This window comes from Cibotium barometz, chromosome 16 (genome assembly GCF_041138505.1).
Source record: "Cibotium barometz isolate CiBa-2024 chromosome 16, ASM4113850v1, whole genome shotgun sequence".
Lineage (NCBI taxonomy): Eukaryota > Viridiplantae > Streptophyta > Polypodiopsida > Cyatheales > Cibotiaceae > Cibotium > Cibotium barometz.
In genome coordinates, this window is record NC_141061.1 from 11,786,207 (window position 1) to 11,792,199 (window position 5,993).

The window sequence follows — 5,993 nt, forward strand, 5'->3', positions numbered from 1 at the left end:
TGAGAGTGTTACAATAATTTATAGAAGGTAATTGGATCATAGAAGTGAAAATGAAATGAATAGTTACACATTCATGATCATATGAGAGAGAGAGAGAGAGAGAGAGAGAGAGAGAGAGAAACAAGATGGAAAGACTGCTTGGGTCTCATTCCTTGGGATGGGGGTTGCAAAGTGACTGGCAACTCTATGCTCAGCTTGGGTATTTGGTGGACACACAAATTTGACTTCCCTGGCTTTACTTGACAGATCTGCAGCTAAGAAGCTTAATAACAAAGGCCTTAGGTACTTGGATGACTGTTGGGATTGGGATGTGGTAGGGTGGAAAGATGTGGACCACATAACTTGGGAATATCATTTATTTGGTAAGAAGAGAGACTTGGTAGCTTAGGTACTTGATTTGACTCAAAGGGAGCGATGCTCTACTGCTACTGATGACTCAGTTTGGATTAAAGATTGGTCTTGCCTCAATGGTATCAAGCTAAAGGGTGGCAATTTAGAGAATTGTACTCATTGATGAGAAGGGGGGATAGGATAGTCAAATTCTTGAGAAGTTCCAGGTTTTTATGTGGAAGGTTGGTATGTGGCATTGCCTATTGGCTCTAAACTTCAAACGAGAAGTATCTCTAATGGTATTTGTCCCAGTCGTAGATCATAAGTTGAAGATGGTAAATAATGGTAAACATGCCTTTTGGGACTGCTCAGCAATCAGAGGAACTTGGACAAAGTTGTCTAAATGGATTGAGAAGAGCTTGGGTATTCAAGCATTTTGGGGAACTAGATTTCGGGTAAATGGTCCCTTAGTGATGAACATATGTAGGGCCGTCTCGCCAAAATCAGGGTAATCCCAGGAGGACTCCAGCTCATCAGTCATCTGCCTCTGTTCAGAGTAATCCATGACCTTCACGGGAACAAAGTTCAAGGAACTAAAATTTTTGGATCCCCAGATTTGTAATTAGTAAAAGCTTCTAGGTTACTGAAAGGACTTAGAAAGAATCAGCTCATTTATGTTGTCAAAATGAATCCGGTAGACACAAAGTTAAAGACTAAAGAACCAAAATGGTTAAGTGAGTATGATGATTTATTCCCAGTAGAGCTAACTGAGATGCCTCCGATTCGAGAAGTAATCATGTGATAGAATTGATCCCCGAAGCTCACCCAGTAGCCCAGCGCATGTACAAAATGCCAGTCCTTGGAGCCATTAAACTCAAGGAACAGCTTAGGTAGCTGTTAGAACAAGGGTTTGTAAGACCCAGTGTTTCACCTTGGGAAGCGCCAGTTCTCGTTCAGAAAAAGAAGGATGGAACGTTAAGACTCTGTGTGGATTACAAAGGTCTCAATCAACTGCTGTGACAGTTAAGAATAAGTATCCTATCCCCAGAATTGATGAGCTTCTAGACAGGCTAAATGGAGCCCAGATCTTCACAAAGATAGATCTCAAATCAGGGTATTACCAGATCATGATTAATGATCAAGATATCCCCACGACAACCATCAATACTCGCTATGGGCACTATAAATTTAGAGTCATGCCGTTTGGATTGGCAAATGCCCCAGCTACATTCAATCGCCTAATGCAAGACATTCTCAGAGAATACTTGGATGATTTTGTTCTTGTTTTCTTTGATGATATTCTGATTTACTCAAGGAATATAGTTGAACATGAAGCTCACATCCGTAAAGTTCTTGAGATTCTAAGGAAGCACCAACTCTTTGCAAAAAAGAGCAAATGCACTTTCTCTGTCGACCATGTTGAATACTTGGGCTTTTTGGTATCCAAAGACGGAATTTCTCCAAACTCCAAAAGTCCAAGCAATCATAGATTAGCCTGAACCAAAGACAGTGAAAGAAGTCAGGGGATTCTTGGGATTAACTGGTTGGTATAGAATTTTTATACCTAAGTATGCTCTCATAGCTTCCTCCCCCGACTAATCTTCTCAAAGAAGAATACCCCGTTTCAATGGTCTGCCAGGTGTCAGAGCGCTTTTGATAAGCTGAAGACCACCTTGGTAACCAATCCCATTCTGAAGTTGCCAAATTTCTCTCTACCCTTTGAGGTAGTAACTGATGCCAGTGATTTTGCCCTGGGAGGTGCGCTCATGCAGGAAGGTCATGCAGTGGCCTATGAATCCCGAAAACTCAGAATGCGTGAGAGAAATTATGTTGTCCATGAGACGACCTGGAGCTACTTTCAGTAGTCTATGCCCTGAAGTTGTGGAGACATTACCTACTGGGTCAAAGATGCCCTCCTCAGATTCTCACTTTGTTTTTATCTACACTAACCCTCTCTCTTCTTCAATACAAAATTAACCTCGAGGACCTCAGTTTAGGAAACCTAATAGTTATACATCAGAATATGGAAAGAGATACAGATCCCACCTTAGTAATGGGAATCCTTAGAGGGGATCGAGTACTTACCAACCCAGTCAACATTTTCTTCTTCCCATTACACCCAATAGTGCTCAACCTTCATAGTTGATGCGGGTGCTGCAACAATTGGCCATCCTGGATGACAGTGTGTCGATAAACTCGACCTATTTATACTAGATGACATATCATTAACATCGACCAACTACGAAGTTGTTGTATGTAGCTACTAATGGGTAATTAGCCAAGGGTGGATTGAAGTTTACAATACTCATCAATATCTAAATCTCTCTGAATAAACATTATATCATCCATATGGTATTATAAAACTATATAAAAGCATCATAAACCCTAGAGGAAATGCTCACCATTGTGGTTTATAATTTTGATAAAGAACATATTGAATATCCCAATATAGCCACAAAAGAAATCCTCGACCTCCAAGAATTTATGAAAACTAACAAGCCCACCCCCAATTCAGGAGAAGGACAAGAAGAAACACTAGGATCCTCCACATCTATTACTTACCTGGTGTTTACTTCCATCTCCATTAAGCTACTAAATCCCTTTCCTGTGTATCTCCTACTAAACAAAACTAAGGTCAATTGTATCTTCTCTCGCTACTCTTCTACCCTAGTTCATATTCCCACTAACCTTCTCTCTCCCCCCCTAAGGAGTTGTCAGCAACTCTATCTCCACCATGGCAGCTCGATGAGGTATGTGATCTTCCCCCTCAAGATGACATACAAGCTTTTCCTGATCCAAACGTCATTGAGTCTTTGACAGCTGCAGAGTATGAGGGCTTCATTCGGGTAGGAAATCCCCTCTTGAAGCCTAAATTGATGTTCAAAGTGCTAATGCAAATTACACCATTTGAGCCTACACGAAGAATCATGCCGGATGCCTACTATACCACGCAACCATATGTACGATACCCTGTCCGAGCCCCAATGCCTGAATTTGAAGAGCTGCTACCAATGGGAAGAGAGGGAACCTTGTAGGAAAATGTGGCACAACACACCAAACTAGCCAACCCACACTTGGTCGATCTGGAAATCCGCATTGTAACATTCATGACCAGTTGTTTCTGCCGATGGTATAAACAACATCCAGTACATACAAGGGGAGGATATACAACAATCAACACAGATGATACTAACCCCCAACTCGAGGATTTTGGCATATAGCCTAATTGGCGCAAGGAATCACCTCACAGTGCTAGAGTACAGTTTTCATCAATACCAATGCTCCCCGCCGCCAACACAAAGAGTGGATCCACTTTACATGCTAATCAAAATAAGGCTCACTCCACTCCATTTCCATGAAGCAAAGCACATGGATTCTCACGTCTGTTACAACTTCCCTCAATTTTTGCCATCCACATTCTAGGATATCACAAGTTAAAGATAGAAAATGCTCACATGGATACGAGCGTGGTGAAAGATTCCAGATCCAGACATAGTAGTTGCCCGTCAGATTCATGAAGTTGACTGTAGTGATTTATCGATCAACCAAAGGAAAGGTATGTTGGATTTGATGCCGATCAGCTTTGCTTCGACATGACAAAGGACCGAATGAACAAGGTATGATGCTTTATTATCATCACCTCAGGTGTCTACAAAGTTACATGCATGTCACATTCGAGGATATGGTAAAAATCGCATTCTGGACATCACACTCCGCATTTAGAAGAACCCTTAAAAATCTTTAATCCTGTCGGAACTTCTGCAAACATGAGTTCAGTGACCAGGTCTTTCGACCTAGGTAAGAGGTTCTGAGAACAGAACCTACATCAGGTATGGGGGGATGTTAATCCCACTTTAGATTAACAAAGATACTCCTCCATTTGAGGACATTAATAAGTGTTATATAATGGCACTATAAACATTGTACATTATAAGATAGTGGCCACCCAAGGCTTTAGATTAGTGGGGTGTGAGCGACTCCAAGGCGATAGCGTGGAGGTGGAGATTGGAGGAGTGGATCTTCCAAAAGCGAGCTTGGAGAGCCTTAAGGGACGTGAGCTCGAAGCATTGGTAAGTACCCAATGATAGTTGTTGTCTCTGTTGCTTCTTCCAACTCTAGTTGTGTGGAGTTCCCTCTTGGTGGGAGGTGCAGTAGCCCATAATAGCTAATTACAACTTAATGTCTTATGACACTTGGCTTTCCCTCGAGAAACCCCCATTGAAAGAGACTCCTACCATGGTCACAATAGTGGCCTCTCAAGAAGTTCATTGTTTAGGCACAATCACAATCTTGTTCCACATTGGAAATAATCCCTTAGAAGGTAAGTTTTATGTAATGCCTGGCAAGAACCATGCATGAAGAGATTCTTCTCGTCGGAAGAGGTTGGATGGGACACAACATGTGCAACTAGGATGTAAGGATGACTATCCTACAACTGGCCTCAAGCCAAGTTACAGTCCTAATGACGGATGAAGAACCCATGTCCACTGCCCTCATGCCAAGATGATCCTCTTCCCCTCACCACCGTTATTCATCCCCCTCCAATCCACACAGATCCATACTGCTCAAAAAGAGGCCGCTCCCCACTCTGGACACTTCCATGCCTTGTGTATCCTCTCAACTCCCCCACTTGGCCACATCACAAACCAAACTCTCAAAAGTCAACACCGTTGTTGACCCCCCCCACAAAACTAACAACACTAACTGTCCTAATAACTCTAACAAATGCACAAAGGGCAAGCACTCTTGACAGTGGGTACCTAACAGGCTTCTCTCACAGTGCAAGGGTATTATGAAGGTACATCCATTTTGTGGATCCCCCGACAATCCACTTCGCATACTCATATACCAGCAACACAAGCTCCTCTTCCCTCTTGCAAGCAACCGATTCGACAACCCTAAGCCCACAAGGTACAATAGGACAAACGCTCCCCAAGGCCAAACTATTCTCGCTCAAACACTAAGCCTTGCCCCCAACAACAAATTCTCGGTGGATCCCAAAACCTCTGCTTCAAGCTCAACATTACTACAAGGGCAATTGCCAAATTTGGGTCCCTAGGTACACATTCCCTACTCTTGTCATTCCGCAATTACCAATCCTCCAATGGAATCCCAAAGTGGCCTCTACCACTAATACTACATAGGAGAAAGGGAATCAAAAACTTCACGACAACCCCTTGCCCCCCCAACCGAAGCCCATGGTCCATAACAATGAGATACCCTCAACTTCGGCTACTCCCCCACCCATCATTATAAGGATACCTCGGAGTACTCCCACTCAGCCCCCCCTTAACCTCTCCATTCTTAGCTACTCCCTTGTTACAAGCCTCTGAACTCCTCGAGGAGATACCAATCTTGCCATCACCCAATTGGAACCATCTCCTCCATTTGGCCGACTGGGCATGGAGTCTGTACAAAACCCACAATGGGGTGCTAGCTACATAGCCTAGGGGTACAAAACCTGTTTGGCAGGGAGCCCAAAAAATATATTTTATATTTACCACTATTGTACCAAAAGAAGCCACAACCATACCATTCTCCTCCAACGTTGCCATGGCCGTACCATTCTCATTCAACTTTGCCACCATGACCGTACCATTCTCATTCAACTTTGCCATGGTTGTACCATTCAGAAGCGTGTGCCCATACCTTGCAGTTCCAAC